Genomic DNA, 17,646 nt, shown 5'->3' with positions numbered 1-17,646 from the left:
TAGCTCTGCAACCGCTACACGAACCGTGCCATTGGGCAATTTATTATGCTACTGTGTAACATCTTTAAAAAGTGAATTAACAGTGTCAAGCCTGCAGCTGACGTGGACTTTACCCCTCCATAAATCTTCGTCCGCGAAGCCAAGCCAAAGAAAGACTAGAGAATTGCATCAATAGTCCATTAAATCAGCCACTGGCACTGCTCGAGTGCCAATTGTGCCACATCAAAGGTTTACAGATAGTCCCTGACTTATGATGGTCCAACTCACGATTTTTCGAATGGTTCAAATCTGTACTGTACTTTGAATTTTCAGTGTCTCCCAACAGTGCTTTATCAGTCCCCACACTGATCCCAATATCCTGCTTTCTTCCCACTGCCCCGCTTTATCCCCACAGACCTGCTTTCTCCCCACAGCCCCATGTCCCGCTCTCTCCCCACAGTCCCATGTCAGTCTCCACACTAACCCTAACCCCACACTGATCCCACTGTCCCGCTCTCTCTCCATAGCCCCATGTGAGTCATCCCACTGCTCTGCTCTCTCCCCACAGCCCTGTGTCGGTCCCCACACTGATCCCACTGCCCTAGTCCCTCCCCACAGCCCCACGTTAGTCCTGACACTGATCCCAATGCCCTTTTACGACTTACGATTTTTTCGACATTTGACGTAACCCTATCGTAAGTTGAGGACTACCTAGACTGTACCTATGATAAAAATATTTATTCTTTTTTTGTGTGTGTAACATGGCTATTATTTTGCAAAAACAGGCTTCTGTTGAGTCCTTTTACGGAAAATCTTCTGGAAAGGCATGGGTGAAATTTTTTTAAGATGGACAAATTTTTTTTGTCAGTGAAGATTAAGAAGAATTTGCCGGGAACTTTCTTCATTGGCAGATTCACAGAAACCCGATGGATGTGCAGTATTGAAAGATTCAACAAAGTTTATGTGAAAGATAGGGGAGCCACTATTAAAAATGCCATCAATGGTCTGACTAAAATAAAATCTGCTACAACTAAAGCAGAACAGAAGTTGCTGAAAACACACCTAAGCTGTGGCAAGAACAAACAAGTTAGCAGCCTAGATTCTACAGTCAAAGGATGACTGGGTTATCTGTGAATCTTAAATGACCTATCAGTCTCCATGCCGTCAATTTTCCATTTCCCAATGTTAACTCAACTCCCAACTCCCAACTCAATCAATGCTGAGGATTTTGCAGACAAGAAAGTTATTGTTATTAAGTAATATATTTAATGAGTGCTCAGAAAATTATGCAAATATTAGAATACACACATTTCTAGGTGAAATTACATCAATGGCAAAATTGACAATGTTCCCAATGGTTGGAGGTTCTACAACCAAGGGTCACAGCCTCAGGATATGGAATGTGCTACTTAGAATTGAAACCTGGAGAAAAGTCTTCTCCCAGAGGGTGGCTGAAACCCGTAGAATCCTCTACCACAATGAAAGATAAACTAGGTCAGCAAATACTTTCAAGGAGGACTAGATATTAAGGTTGATAGAATGCTGATGACGAAAGATAGGAGGCGTTATGGACAGCAAGGAAGATTTTTCAAAGCTTTCAGAGGGATCTGGACCAACTGGGAGAATGAACCAAAAAAAAGGCAGATGGAGTTTAATGCAGACAAGTATGAGGTGATGCATTTTGGAACAGCAAACCAAAGTAGGGCACGCACAGTAAATGATAGGCCATTGAGGAGTGCGGAGGAGCAGAGATCTGGGAATACAGATACATTGTTCCTTGAAAGTGGTGTCACATGTGGACAGGGTTGTAAAGAAACCTTTTGGCACCTTATCCTTTATATAAATCAAAGTATTGAGTATAGGAGTTAGAAAGTGATGTTGATGTTGTTTAAGATACTGGTGAGGCCAAATTTGGAATATTGTGTGCAGTTCTGGTCACCTCACTACTGGAAGGATATCAATAAGATTGAAAGAGTGCAGAGAAGATATGCCAAGATGTTGCCAGGTCTTCAGAAGTTGAGTTACAGGGTTAGGACTTTATTCCTTGAAACGAAGAAGAATAAGGGGAGATTTGATAAAAGTTTACAAGATTATGAGATGTATAGACAGAGTGGTTGGAGGAGGCTTTTTCCATTTAGATTGGGAGGTCATAATTTTAAGCTGAAAGGGGAACAGTTTAGGGGGAACATTAGGGGAAAGTTATTCATTCAGAGAGTGGTGGGAGCATGGAATGAGCTGCCATCTGCCATGCTGTAGATGAATAGATACATGGATGGGAGAGATCTAAAGGGTTAGGAATGGGAGCAGGTCAATGGAACTAGTAGAGGGGCCTGTTTTCTATGCTGTAGTGTTCTATGGTTCTATGGTTAAAGAGATCAAGGGATATCATAAGAAAGTGAGAACAGGATGTGTGTTAAACTGGTGGAGCAGGTCTGAAAGGTTAAATGTCTGCTCCTGCACCTATTTTCTATATTTCTATGGAATGATCAGGTTCAGTTGGAATCAGTTTGAGTGCATCCTATGTTTCCCTAGCATCAAATGCATAACCAACAACAGCCCTCTTCAGATCTGCTTCCAAATGAATCTCCCAGGTGCAGAAAACAATTGCAATATGGCATAAAACACTAAAGTCTGCAGACACCAAGATTGAAGCAAAAACTCAATGCAGGAGAAATTCAGCAGGTCAAATAACATAATTCATATAGCAAAGGATACATAACCAGCATTTCAGGCCTGAGGCCTTCATCAAGGTATGAGCATAATGTAGGGAAGCACCTAAATAGAATGGTGGTAAGGGAGGGGGTGGGTGGGAGGGAGAGGAAGCGGGAGGAGCACAGGCCCACAAGCAAGGTATGATAGATGGATGAGGGAGGGAGCCCACAACAGCAAACAGAGAGAGGGGAGATGACTCTGTGAATGGAGAGGGAAGGGAGTTGAGGGCTGGAGGAAAGGAAACAGAAAGATAAGGAAGAGAGGGGGAGCGGGGAGTAGTCTAGCAGAAACCAGAGAAGTCAATGTTAATGCCATCCAGTAGGAGAGTGCCCGGATGGAATATTAGGTGGCACTCCTCCAATTTAATAGTGGCCTTGGTTTGGCAGCTCAAGAGGCCATAGACAGTGCGGGAGTGGGGCGCAGAATTGAAATGGTATTTTAATTGCAATTTGGCAGTCACATTAAAAACAAGTGCTGCTGCCAACGTCTTAATTTAAACAGCATTTAAAGGCTCCCAGCTCACAACAGATCGCACTTCAGATGGAAAACTCATTGCAGATTGCAATGAGTCTGTGCTAAAACTAGACAAGGATGATTTTTGGTTAATCCAACTACTGAAGATGTCACATGATAGCTACTCCACACATTAGAGGATGAAGGGTATGCTAGAGGATTGGAGGGCTATTGTCTGGGTGCTGGTAGATGGGACTAGGCAGACAAATAGTTTGGCTGAAAGGCCTGCTTCTGTGCTGTAAGTGTTGTTTGCTGCAGTGACAATCCTATCTTCTAATCTGATGAGTCACTGCGCCTAATTCTCTCTGTAACTCCTCCAGCCTATGCATGATTGGGACTAATTTACCATGTAAATTAGATATGCAAAAGAGTCATGAAGGAAAATCAATGATATAATATGGGTAAACTGTAAAAGAGGGAATGGGGAGAAAGAGAAAGAAGAGGGAGAGAGAAAAATTAGACTGCTATATAAATTACCATGATAGATCCATTTGTGACAGCATAGTTTCAACAATTGTATTCATTTTTCTTGTTTTCTCTTCTGACAGACATCTCATCCACAAGCACCTCAAGTGGTTTTTTTTTCCCCAGAGAAATTGTGTTCTTTCCTTCTTTTCTCCATTTTTGGCTACCATGTGAGGGTTTTTAAGGGCAGATCCCATTCTCTGATTTTTATACAGCAAAGTGTAAAGCTGAATAATGTAGATGTGTTCCAAACAGATCACAACCACGTTTTTTAAATGGAAACTAATTGTTTGCAACCAATTACATTATTTTGGAGACAGAAGTCAGTGCTAGCTCTATACACCAAAGAAAGTGAAATGCTAATCTATACTGTACTGTGAAGCAGTTTGTAATTCTGTATGAAAATATATATATATACCCTTCATGTAATATGACTGGCTGGTCCTCCATTGTCTTGATTATTAAAATCAACAACTGATGCAGAATCGAGAGTGGGCAGTGGATGTGAAGAAAATCTACAACTCTTTCTTCCTGTTAGCTGCTCTGGTCCAAAAGGATTTGTTGCATTTGATTCTAGTGCATTTGTGACACTTTATTCATTCTCCTTGCTGTTCATTTACTGAATTTCAATGTCCAATAGATCCACGCAGATTATCTATTTTCTGCCATTTCCGATGAAAACTGACATCCTAAAAGTAATAGTAATTCAGGAAAGCTGCCCAGGCAAATGATCAATCAACACACTCCACGTGTGAATCCATATCCAGCCAATAAATCAACTGAGTACCCCTCTAACTCTGGATTCGAGTCCACATATCCAGTGGACAAACAATAAGATCATTGAACCAAAGCACAGACCCAAGCCCTTCAGCCTTTCTAGTCTGTGCCAAACTATTCTTCTGCACCTAGACCATATCCCTCCTTACACCTCTCGTCCATGTACCTGTCAACAAATTTCTGAGAGAAAGGTATCTATCACACAATTTTTGACATGGGTCCTCTTCTTCCCTCATGTTTAAATTCCAGAATTTCACAATGCTCTCCCCTCAATTTATTACTGTATTTCTGGAAATGGTTCCAAAAAGTGCACTCTGGTTAAATGACTAACAACATAGGAACTGACTTCTGAATAAAATATCAGGAAGATACGGGTTTTGCAAACTGCAAGACCTCTTTATGGATGTTTCCTAAACTAAGAAATATGCCACTGTTTAAAAAATAGCACAGATCAATGTTATTCCCACATTAACACCAAACATCTTCATACTAGATTCCTGTCTTTATTACTAAAAGTATAAAAATATCGACTTGGTATGAACAAGTGTGTTGGATCAGAGCTGAGAGTAAATTTTGCTCTCATATGCCATGAATCAGATGAAAATAATACAAAGATATTAGATTGCAGTTTCCTGTCAGGAAATAAAGGGGCTGTATTCTCCAGAGTTATGACAATGGGAAAATTTTCAGCCATGCATTATCAATACCACCTGACTTTTGGATAGCACTGCCTGGCCTCAGAAAGGAAGTAATCCACTCTGTCTTTTCCGGAGACTCAGCTATGTTAATTCCTGCAAAGTTTGCTTTTATTCATTACAAGTGGTACCTCAATCAGGTGGACATTAAAGTATTTTGTTTCAATGGCTCCTGAATATTTGCCATTACAATAAAGCTGCAATAAGAACACTAACTCTGCTTGTTGAATGCAGGAGAATGCAATAATAGTATCACATAAAAAATTTTTCCAGTCTCACATCTTAAAGAGTAATACTCAGTTCATTAAATAATGTCTGGAGTGAATCAACATATACTCAGTTGTGATGTTCTCTGCACAGAATACTATGGAAGAGCAGTGCACAATAGGAATTGCCATTTTAAAAGCTTACACAATCAAGATCAGAGCAATTATGATTTAGATTTCTCAACACACAGAAGGAATTGGGTTTATTTGTGAATTAATTTGGCTATTTTTTTACATTTGACTTGAGCCGGCCCTCTATCATTTAAAAGCATCACAAAACTCAGGAACAGAATAAGTATCTTTAAAATTTCTGTTTTCTATCTTGGGGTTTTGTTTGGGAGCAGGGAAGAGGGATGGGGCTGTTTGGAAACACGGACAGCCTGTATCATCGATTTTTTTCATTTATCTATTTGAAATGGTTAATTCTTGATACTTGTTTGACCACAGAATTAAAATAAAGTATTTTTAAAAAGCAGCATAAAATGCAAAGGCATAGTTAAAGATAATAAAATGAAATCCCTTGATATACTAATCATGGATGATCTTCACTATTGCAAGTCACCTTTTGTACTAGGATTTACTGTGATTATTAATTCTCTTATGTCTTTATTGTCTCTTTTAATGTGATTCGATTAGTTTCTTTTATAGTTTATCATTATAAGTACCAGTTCATATGTACATTGCACAATAAACATATTCATTATTATAAATCAAGCAGTCATCTTTAATTAAGGGTAGGTAAGCCCATTAAAATGAATGGGGTTACAGTTCACATGCCGACCTTGGTGTAAAGCAGAAGGGCAGGATACAAAATATATCTGGTCCACCTCTCAAACATGTCAGGGGAGCAGACATTTCAGAAAGTGCTGCCAGGTTATTCTGGGCCTCCCCATTTGGTTGATCAAAAAAAGATATCTTAAACTAACCTAGGAATAGTTGAAAGCCGACTGCTTTCTGTAGAACTGTTTTCTCACATTCAGCCCACTAAAACATTGAAATTGCTTTAATTTTCTTTTACAATCAAGACCGGAAAATAGCTGTTATACAAACTAATTACTGATTGTCACCTCTTTTTGTTTCATTTGAAACTTTCCACAATTTCCCCTTGACCACTCCCCTCATCCATCCCATCCTTGAGCACTTCAGTTGAGGACAGAAAGAAACTGTTAATAAAACTTTTTGATGGTACAAAATTCCACAAAAAATGCTAAGATCTTTGTGGCCTCAAAGAAACATGGTTACATTTTTGCCACACTGTAAAGCATTTGGTGCCTGTACGTTAACCTGTGTGCAGGAGTGATTTAGAGACACAGCATCTCACATAATATAAGAGCATAAGAAATAGGACCAATAGTAGGGCCATCTAGCCCCTCGAGCCTGCTCCACCATTCAATGAGATCAAGGTCTATCTGATGTTAGGCTCATCTCCTCCTATCTGCCTTTTCCCCATATCCCTCAATTCCCCTACTATGTAAAAATCTATCCAGCCACGTCTTAAATATATTTACTGAGGGAGCCTCCACTGCTTCAATGGGCAGCGAATTCCACAGATTCGCCACCCTCTGGGAAAAGCAGTTTCTCTTTGTCTCCGTCCTAAACCTACTACCCTAAATTTTGAGGCTATTCCCCCTTGTTCTGGTCTCCCCCCCACCAATGGAAACAACTTACCAACCATTTACGGAGCGGAAACAGGCCATGTTGGCCTTTCGAGTCCGCACCGGTTCACTGATTTTGTGCGCCCTCTTCAGGCACTGGTCCCGGTAGATCTTCATTCAATAACGATGGGCGAATTCAATGCAGGTGGAATCAGTCATAGAAATGTTTGTGAAACGTGCAGTTCAATACTTCTGGGCACATTCAATACAGGGTCAATCTGTTTTGGGAGGATCAGTGGAATATGTTTCCTCAAAGACTTACCTTTTCGTAGTTTTCTATTAAAATCTCAACAACTATATTCTGAAACTTGATATCCATAATTGCGGCTACAGTCTCCTCCTGCGGTCTGAATAGCGTTGGTCCAAACACCACACCCAGGTTGGCCACAGTCATCAGATTTTGTTTCTGGTTGCTGGACACACTGATCTACGCCTTTCATAATTTTCGACATTTCTATCCCCTCTCATTCTTCTAAATTCCAGCGAATATAGTCCCAGAGGACTCAATCTCTCCTCAGAGGCCAACCCCTTCATCTCTGAAGGTACTGGATGCAATCCCAATGGATATAATGACAAACTTATTAATCAACAGCTTACTTAATAATGAAAATTTGAATCCAGGATGATGTGTTGTTGGATCCTGATGGATAGCGTTTGGAAATTTTTCAAAATGTCAAAAAATCTAACTCTCAAAGATTAGCTGCATGGTTTGTAAAATGTATCACAGTATAATATGCTTTTTATTGATATTCTTAGCAATAAACATACACGCCAATGTAACTCGAGTGTAAATCATTTAATACCTAAAATAATTTGGGAGTAACATTTGTGATCAAAAAGAGCACATTTTCAAACTAAAATTAATGCTTCTCATCTGTGCATGAGATTTGAAACTGCCATACAGAATTCTGGTAAATAATAGCAATTTTTTTCAATGAGCGCATAGAGTTCATTCAAGAAAGTCAAAAAATGATTCAATTATTAGGTAATAAACTGTCTTTATATTTCTTACTTCTAAATTCACAGTCCAAAAAAATGAAAGTAAACTTTCTCCCTCCATGCATTTGGTTGTGATGACAGATTTTCTGAGATCATTAAAATAAACAGGGCCTGAATATGTTGTTTTACTTGAATATTAGGAGACAAAGCTCTTTTGTTAAGTGACATGATTGAATATTGAATATCCTTTGTAATATTCCCACACGCTTGTGAAACTAGTGACACAAGTATGGTTCCACAACCAACCTTTTCTTTATTAGCAACACAAGGAAGCTTGATAGTGGAAAGACTAAATTGCTTCTCATACTACCCTCCCATGCGCTCCACCAAGTATTACCCAGCACCACCAATAGCAAATTCTGCAGATCCCACATTGGCCTCATCAGCCCACCTTGGAACCCACAGAACTGCAAATCATCCTCAACCTTGTTGACATATTAGAGAGGAGGAGGTGTATGAGAGAGATGGGAGGAGACAGAGAATGAGAGAAAACATAACAGAGACAAAGAAATCAAGTGAGAAAGATAGTGAGGGAATGTGAATAAGTGAGAAGAAAAGGGAAACAATGATAGAAAGAGAAAAGAGAGAAAGAAACAATGAAGGGAGAGTGAGTGAGTTAGAGAGATTTATTAACTCCAGTTAGCCCAATAGTCAATTTTAAATGTTAAAGAGATTAACTGTTTGAACTTGAGAGTGGTGATGGCTTGGGGAACATCCACCATGAATCCCTTATACCAAGTCTTCATACTCTTCATCTAACAGTAGTCATTGTTCAAAACCAATGATATTCATTCTCCACTCATTTGGTTGAGATATAGCTAACTCAGTGGTACAAACGAATCCAGCTTTGCTAACATTTGCAAATTAGAATGACATTTAAAGTTTTTACTTATGCAGAAATCTGCATGCACGGGATGTGGCATTTTACATTTCTTATGTAAACCCTGAGCACAAAAAAATAGTGCAACTGCATACGATAATTATTTTTTAAAAATCTTAGTTGCATTGATAGCACTTTTAAAAACAAGAGAACAAGTGAGAGAAGGGAAAAGAAACAAAACCTACCTGTTTCTAAGAAGCTTACCTGTAATTTGACAGCACACCTTGAAATCCAAATGCCAGGGTAGCCTACAAGACAATATATCACAAATCATTTTCATATTGGATACAATTAATCTACAGATATTTGAGTCAATATGTTAGTTCTAAATGTCTGACTCGTAACATTGCTTTCCTTTCAGAGGATGCTGAGAACTTGACTTGATGGCACTAATTATTAATAATGATAATGTTTACTGCCACATACATTGTACAATTTACAGTATATAAGCATCAAAAAACTTAGTTGTTCTAGCCGAACAGATAATTCATAAAAAAACTACAATAGTACACATTAAATTATAAAATATAATTCAATTAAATTATAAAATAGATCATAAGCATTCCCAGTTATAATAGAGCAAAAGAAAAAAGTGTAGTTGCCTTAGTGAAGACACTCCTCTCATGATGGAGAAGGCTGGGAGATGACTCTATGTGGTTGGCCCTCCTTATGTGCCTTTACAGTTGACAAATTTTGTGTTTCATTACATTTTAGAAAGTAATCTTGCGATCAAGAGAGACTGAAAGACATGGGTGGTGTTGGTGCTGCTAGGACACATTAATGTGTATTTTTCATTGCAGGTAAAGTATCTGGAGGAAATACTCTGCTCTCATTTTCCTCCCTCTATTTACACCTCCTTCAAGCAGATCAGATACAACATCCTCTCTCTAACCTGACATTGTCAGCGTCATCCATTTTCTCTTTCATTCTAAGTTTTCCAAGTTACGAAAGCTGTTATGTAGAAAATATTGCTTCTGAAAATAAACTCCCTTGGAGTTGTGCTGAAGGCGAGTAAGTGGCTCCACCCAGAACCACTGGATAATTGAAGTGCGTGTGTCAATGCAAAATCATAGAATGATATGGGATGTCTGATCCAAATTATATTGGCTATGATCTGCATTCAGGTATGGTGTGCATTGTGGTTTAAAGGTAAATAAATCTATGGAGGTATACTGAGATACATCCATCTACATTGAAGAAAGCTCAAAAATAGAAGCTCTTCACAGAAGGTCTACATATCAAAACTGCCAAGAATTCCTATTAAAACTATAATTTGTTATCAAATATATGAAAACTCAGTTTGGTATGCTTGGAGTGCACTTCAACACAAAGCAAACCTGAGCTGCCAGGCCATCTATTTATTGAATTGAAGGACTAGTTACAAACTGATGTTGACCACCATTGTCTCCCATTTAGGATGAACCATATTGAAAATTAAATGTAATCACTTCGACTATCTGGGAACATTATAAAATTAGCATCCCATCAGTCTGAGATTCTGCCGTGCCCTGAGAAAGGCCCCACAGGGAATCAGGGCCTTCAAGATCGCTTCCTTTAATGAACATCAACTAACCTTTTGCCAGAATGCCATCAATGCATTTGTGATGCTGAACATACTTCCATGAGAACACAATGGCCAAATTTACCTTACTTATCGTTGATCACATGGCTGTCTATCTCAAAAACACCTGTGTAGAATGAGCTGCCAATTGAAATGGTGAATGCAGATTCCATTTTGACATTGAAAAAAAATTTGGATAGGCACATGGGAGGTATGGTCCTGGAAGTCATTGGGACTAGATGGGCTGAAGGGCCAGTTTCTGTGCTACAATTCTATGGTTCTAAATGGAAGAACTCCCAAAGCTATCTGAAGAACTCAACTTTATTTTTCATCTTCAATCTTTTTATTTTTCACACTATGAACCATACTGACCAAAATACACATAAACATTTCCCTCTTGAATATACAGTGTCATTTTCTCCCCTTTCCCCCCTCCCTCCCCTCCCTCCTTCCCACCCCCCTCCCCACCCACTCAACGTTCAACCTATACGATACATTAAACAATGTCATCACATAATGAAAATAAACAAGAAAATTGTGTCATCTCCTTTTACACACTGGGCCAGTTCATTTCGTCTTCTTCTCCTTCTGCCATTTTAGGGGGTGAGGTCCGCGGTAGGACTTCTCTGTTCTTCAATCTTAAGAGAAATAATTTCAGACATGATTATATTCAATGAAAGCAGGGAGTTGAGGATAAAGTGAACCAATTGGTACTTTTGGAGAGAGGATAATTAGTGGAAATTTTTTTAACTTGGTTAAAAGCAATGCTTTTCCTGCATGACCTTCCCAGATCACTGTATTCCTTCACTTCTGCCCTAGATATTCACATTCCATTGAATACTACACTGACAGATAAAAGGGCCTCAAGCTATCAAATGCTCTCCAGCTTCATATCTCATTCGCCTTTATATAAACCTGGCCGGCCGCATCACAGTTTGGTACGGTCACTGTCAAGTAATGGATCGGAGGTCAATCCACAGGATCATATGAGCGGCAGAGAGGATTAGTGGAATCTCCCTCCATTCCATCTTCCAGGATCGTTGTCTGAAGAGGGCGCACAAAATCATTAAGGATCCCCTACTACCAGCATCTTGCAGCTATTCCCATCGGGAAAGACATATAGAAGTATCAGAGCCAGAACCACCAGGTTGAGAAACAGCTTTTCCATGGACAGTGAGAATGCTGAGTAACTGATGAACTGCTCATACAATCCCTTTGTGCATCTACAATTATTTAACAATATTTATTTTTTTTATGTGCATTGCATATAAATCACCTGTAAATAGGTGTGCCATGTCTAAAGATGTGCTTGCATGTTTTTACACCGAGGACTGAAGAACACCATGTCATCTAGTTGTCCTTTACAATTATATGATGATAATAAACTTGAACATAAAATATTATTTGTCCAGGTTTTAGCCACATATTCTAATATCTTGTGGTGGTGGTGGTGAGCCAATTGAAGACAGAGTATACACATGATTATCCTACTGGTTGGTGATGGGTTTATTGCAGAGTTGGTTAACAGAGCATTGTGCAGTGCTTGAAGCTCACTGAAAATATTAAGGCAGATACAATGGATTTACCAAATGGGGCCTGAGATTCGCTGGCCTTAGTCCTCAAAGCCACAGTCTGCGCCAAAGACTTGCAAGCTCTAGCATCACAGGGTTTAAGACTTATGACCGCGTTGAACAGTAAAAATCAGATTTATACACAGTTTTGTGCCAAGCAAAACTAGGAGAAAGCAGCAAAATGCAAGCATTGCATGAATCTCCAATGAGAAATCAAACTGAAACATAAACATACACCGGGGAAAAAACTGAAGGAAAGAGAAAAAAAACTGCTGTGTATCAGATGAGATTATCCTGCAAGAGAAAATGTTTCATGCTGATGCGGAACTGTATTGCCCACTGAGATAACTGAACCAAAGGAGGAGTTAACTTCTTCAAACATTTCAGATCAATTAACATCACAGATTGTCACTGATATTAGAACTCTCACCCAGTCATTGGGATACTGTTTAATAAAAAGGTAACGGGCGACATCTACTGGTAAAATACAACCCTCGCATCTTATTTCCATTGCTTTCTGTTGGAAGCAATGCAGCTTCATTCAGCATTGAGTTTGCAAATTCAGGTCAAATTGGAATTAGATATTTCATCCATTTAATGGTTATTTTCTCACATTTCTTTCACAAAAAAAAGGAAGAAGATTTAAAGAAGGGGCCTACTTCTTCTAGCATTTTTCATGCTATCAGAACACACCCATGTTCTTCACAACTGGTGAAGTGCATACGAAATGTATTTTTTTCCACAGTCAATTGCACTGGCCACTTGGGAACCCCAGACAACATTTAGTGGCATTGATGGAGGGAAGAACACTCACTGGTATAACCTGCTTATCTACAAAAAAAATCTACTAAATCTTTAATGCTCATTTTTCTGGATAGTCAAGGCCACAGTTCAAAATTATTATAAAGCGATTAAAACAACAAAAATGACGGAAATGCTCAGAGAAAGAGAAATAGAGCTCTTAATATGAAGACTCTTGATCAGCTTCAGGTAGAAAACCTATCATTTTTTTTTAACTGAAACATTACCTTTGTTATGCTTTCCACACGCACTGGAGGATGGCTAATGTTGTGCCTTTATTTTACTAATGTTGTAAGATCAAGCCAGCTAACTAGAGGCCAGTGAGCTTCATGTCAGTCGGCAAGTTACTGGACGGAACTCTGAGAGACAAGATCTGCCTCCTTTTGGAAAGGCAGGACTGTGAAGAGGGATCAGTGTGGCTTTGATTGTGGTAAAATCATGTTTTATGAATTTGATTGAGATTTTGAAGAAGATTGATATAGACATTGACAATGTCCCACATGCTGGACTGGTCCTGAAGGTCAGATCAGTGGGATCCAAGGATACAGAATTGGCTTGATGGTAGGAGATAAATAGTGGCAGGCTGTTACCCACACTGGAGACTTTTTACCAGTCATATGCTGGTGGGATTGATGCTGAGTGCACTGCAATTTGTCGTCTACAGTATATTAATGACTCAGACAATAACATAATTCATATGGTTAGTAAGTTTACAAATGACACCTAAATTGGTAAAGTGGACAGTGAAAAATATTATCCAAGATTACAACAGGATCTAGGGTAGCACAGTTAGTGGGGCAGCTCACTTAGCATATTGGTTAGTACAATGCTGTTACAGCACCAACGTTCAGGACCACGATTCGAATCCGGTGCAGTCTGTAAGGAGCTTGTATGTTCTCCCCATGCCTGCATGGGTTTTCCACCCTTCAAAATGTACTGAGGGCTGTAGGTCAATTGGGTGTTAGTGGGCAGCACGGGGTCATAGACCGAAAGGCCCCGTTACCGTGCTGTATGTCTAAATTTAAATTTAGATGAACTGGGGAAGTGGGCCAAGGAATGCTAGATGGAACTTAACTCGGACAAGTGCAAAATGTTGCACTTTGGTGGAGGCTTCTGGCTCTGGGGAGGTAGGTTGAGAGCAGAAGTGCAGGAAATGGAGGAGATGTGGGTGAGAGCTCTATTGACCAGTGAGGGTTTATTTTAATTCATTCCTATTTGCATTTTTTTAAACTCTCAAAAAACTATAATCACAGCATGGTTATTAACCTCAGGCTGATTGTTATCAATTTCCCGCAAGATTCTTGTATATGCTGTCTAGCTGTAAATTTTACTCCTCAAACCAGGAAATGGTTTTGACTGTACACATGGGCTCAACACTCTGTTCACAGCTGTCAAATGTAAAGTCCACAGGAGCACAAGCAGGAGAAAGTATCCACATAATACGAGCTCTATGAGGCATCCAAAGGGTCAAAAACAGCCTGTGAGGACTTCCTAAATTAGGTTTCACAGTAAAGAGTTATACTCCATATGGTATATCAAACTCAAGCCATGCAAAACAGTTTCCTCCAGGGGTCTTACACTACTTCCCTCTTGATTCAGGTCAGACTCTAGTCTGGAACTACTCTTTCACATTTATATTGTTTTGAAGTTGAAATAGGCAGTCACAATACATCCTAAATGACTAGACGCTTCCTACCAACAGCTATGTGAAGCCTAGACAATTAATCCCAGAAAATAAAATAATGAAATTCCTTGCATTCAACAAAGAGCTAGACAGTGAAGTAGGTGAGGGGAACTGTAACAGCCATAAACCATTAGGTGTGGAGAGAATGCAGAGAAACCATGGAATATTAGAGCTGGAGGGGTAAAACACACTAATATTTCTTTTCTGCGAAGTGGAGAGCTGGTTTGTTTTTAGCAGAAGTTCCAGCCTAATCCTTTGCTGGGGTAAATTGAGAATGGAGTGGAATTTTCAACCTCTGACAGCACACTAGATATTTTTTCTTTCAACAAATTCAAGATAAAGATTTTCATGAACACGAACATCAAGAAGTATTTGAATATACTGTACCAAAATCTGCAGAGTTTGTACAGAGAATAAATACTCCATGTTATACAAAATGGCAAAATTAAAATCCATTTTTAAGCAGGTAAATCACAATTGGTGCTGCATTCTCAGTGTTGGCTCCAATTCATTGACCAAAAGACAACGGTCATCAACACCATTTTCTAGCTTTAAAATGTTATCGACAATCTTCCTAAAACTAAAATCTGAATTTTGTTGCTGCAGAGCAGAGAAAGTTCATCCATTTCAGGGATGGCAGGAATTAAGTATTAAACTTCTTACATTAAAGACATATTTCCTCACAGTTTTGTCATCCGAAAGTTAGCCTCTAAAAAGAAAGGGACCAATTCAACCAGAAGTTGCTCAGTTACAGGTGAGCATTGGAAATGAATGATGATCTTTGTCCACTTATAGCAGGAAGTTATTCAAATCACAAAGTACCTGCACTGCTCTAAAGTCAAATTCAGGGTAACTCTCACTGTTAGAAATTTTGCCTCAAGAACCTTGAAACCTGTCTCCACTGAATTTTTCTGTTCGGTGCAACATGGCAAAGGTGATTTTTTTTTTGTTTGTTTGTTTGTTTGTTTTCTTTGGATTTTTTTGTGTGGTTAAATTCTTTAAAAGATTTTTTTTTTAAAAAGAAAGCAAATAGCCCTCCCGGCAAAGTGGGGATAAATGTAACTTTTACACTTACACCAGGGAGGGGAATTTGGCTGTGGTCCAAAGTCCCAAAAGCTATTTGAAGAGGGCACTCAGGTCTTTACAGCCATAGTCCAAGCAATGTTCTTTTTGTCAGCTGCTCTTTTCTCATTCTATTTTTGACCTAATGACCACGAAACCACTCCACATTTTATAGGATTTCTTTTGGCATTTCTGGCTGTTAAATTTAGAAGGGGTTTCTGGTGGAATTACTTGGGAGTGTGGTGACTGGTTCAGTATGCTCAAAGATGCTTCAGTGGAGAGAGTTGTGCATCACTCAGGTTAGGAGAGATCTGTGCGAGATATGATGCTAATCTTGAACCTTCAATGTAATTAAAGTGAATGAATGGCATCGATCAGATTCAGAACAATGAGATTTACTTACTTATTATGACATAGAAGAAAGTCATATTGCTCCTCAGGTCCATTCTGGCTCCCAGTAACACAATTCCTTGTGTCTCATCCTCTCTCTCCTCTCCTCTAGACATGCAACTCATTCTCTCGCACACGCCCATATGTCCTCTGATTGTATTATTATTTACCTACACTAAAAGATAATTTAACCATAACTAATTACCAACTAGCAATGTCTTGGGTTTGAGGAAAGAAACTACAGCATCTGGAGGAAACTTGCAGTCAGAGAGAGAGAGCACACAAACTACATACAACATTGAAGGCTAGGATCAAACCTGGTCCCCTAGAGCTAAGTTCACTCTCGTTTTTTTTTGGAATATAGCCTCTCTCATTATGCGCTGCAGACCAGACTTGTTCTCATGTTATAGGGTGAAAATAGTTCCCACTGTCATTTTGTGCACAGCCACTGACACTAATTGGACATGTTGATCACCAGGAAAGCAATGCCATGGTACATAAAATTTGCACCAAATTACATTGATTAATGACTGGAGATTTGTCCTACCATGCTTCATTAATCACTTCAGACTCCACAAAGCTGGAGTGGATGCAAGCCATTCTCAATCCCAAGAGACTGCCAAAGAAGAAGAAAAGGATTAAGATGAAGAAGTAGGAAACAACAACTAGAGGACAAGAACTCAGCCAGAGCTAAATGGGCATCAGTCTTCATTCCATCAAGGGCATCTGCAAGAGGCAGAGTCTAAAGAAAGCAGCCTCTAACCTCAATGACCATCACCACTGAGGCCACGCCCTCTTCAGACTACGACCATTGGGAAGGAGGTACAGGAGCCTGAAGATGAACACCCATTGGCACAAGGACAGCTTCTTCCCCTCTGCCATCAGGTTTCTGAATGGACAATTTTTACTTTTGCATTAATTTATTATTCTTTAAATTTAATTTTATAGCGATATTTGCACCGAAATGCTGCCGCAAAACAACAAATTTCATGGCATGTTCACGACAATAAGTTCTGATTCTGAATTCTGATTCTTCTTATATTTATGTTGATCATTTAAAATATTAAGGCACTTGATTGGAACATTATCTAGCAAAATCTGATCGGAAAAATAAAGATTTTTTAGAGCAGTGATCAAAAGATTGATCAAGAAGATAGGGTTTAAACTTCATGCAAAGTTAGAGAAGATGACAAGAAGGGAGGGATGATTTTGAGAGGGATCACTGAATCCTAGCTGCTGAGAGTTGAGCAACAAAAAGGAAGGAATTAAGAGATTCACAAGTGCCCAAGACCAGAGGAGCAAAAGTGATCACGGAGGTACAAAACCATGGATTGATTTGAAAACAGAACAATGAATCTGATGAATATCCAAACTGAGAATTAATGATGATAAAGAAAGATCAGAGTTGTCAACAGAACTTGGTGCAATGTTGAAAAAGGGCAGCAGGCTTTAGCATCAGAAAAGTTGGTTGTTGACAGAGCACTAGCAGTATTCACCCTGCTACCCTTGCGTTACAGGGAAGTCAAGACTACTTTTGGTTGGAATTAAATTCACTTAGGGATTCTAATGTCTACACCTCAACTCCCTCCGGAACTGGGGTGTTAGCTCGCACTTCTGTACTCAAGTCTCTTGAGGA

General features: G+C 39.2%; 2 long non-coding RNA genes across 2 annotated transcripts in view; both read right to left on the bottom strand.

The window, feature by feature from the left end:
- LOC138739772 (uncharacterized) overlaps nucleotides 1-9,182 on the bottom strand; it is a 126,867-nt gene extending 117,685 nt beyond the window's left edge. Inside the window, exon 1 of the long non-coding RNA XR_011342407.1 lies at nucleotides 9,146-9,182. This is a non-coding gene — a long non-coding RNA (uncharacterized lncRNA). The remainder of the gene's footprint in view (nucleotides 1-9,145) is intronic.
- A 1,879-nt stretch (nucleotides 9,183-11,061) lies between these two features.
- LOC138739771 (uncharacterized) overlaps nucleotides 11,062-17,646 on the bottom strand; it is a 120,577-nt gene continuing 113,992 nt past the window's right edge. Inside the window, exon 3 of the long non-coding RNA XR_011342406.1 lies at nucleotides 11,062-11,140. This is a non-coding gene — a long non-coding RNA (uncharacterized lncRNA). The remainder of the gene's footprint in view (nucleotides 11,141-17,646) is intronic.

This window comes from Narcine bancroftii, chromosome 7, assembly GCF_036971445.1.
Source record: "Narcine bancroftii isolate sNarBan1 chromosome 7, sNarBan1.hap1, whole genome shotgun sequence".
NCBI lineage: Eukaryota > Metazoa > Chordata > Chondrichthyes > Torpediniformes > Narcinidae > Narcine > Narcine bancroftii.
Note: the sequence above shows the minus strand (reverse complement) of the source record. Positions and strands in the feature narration are given on the sequence as shown.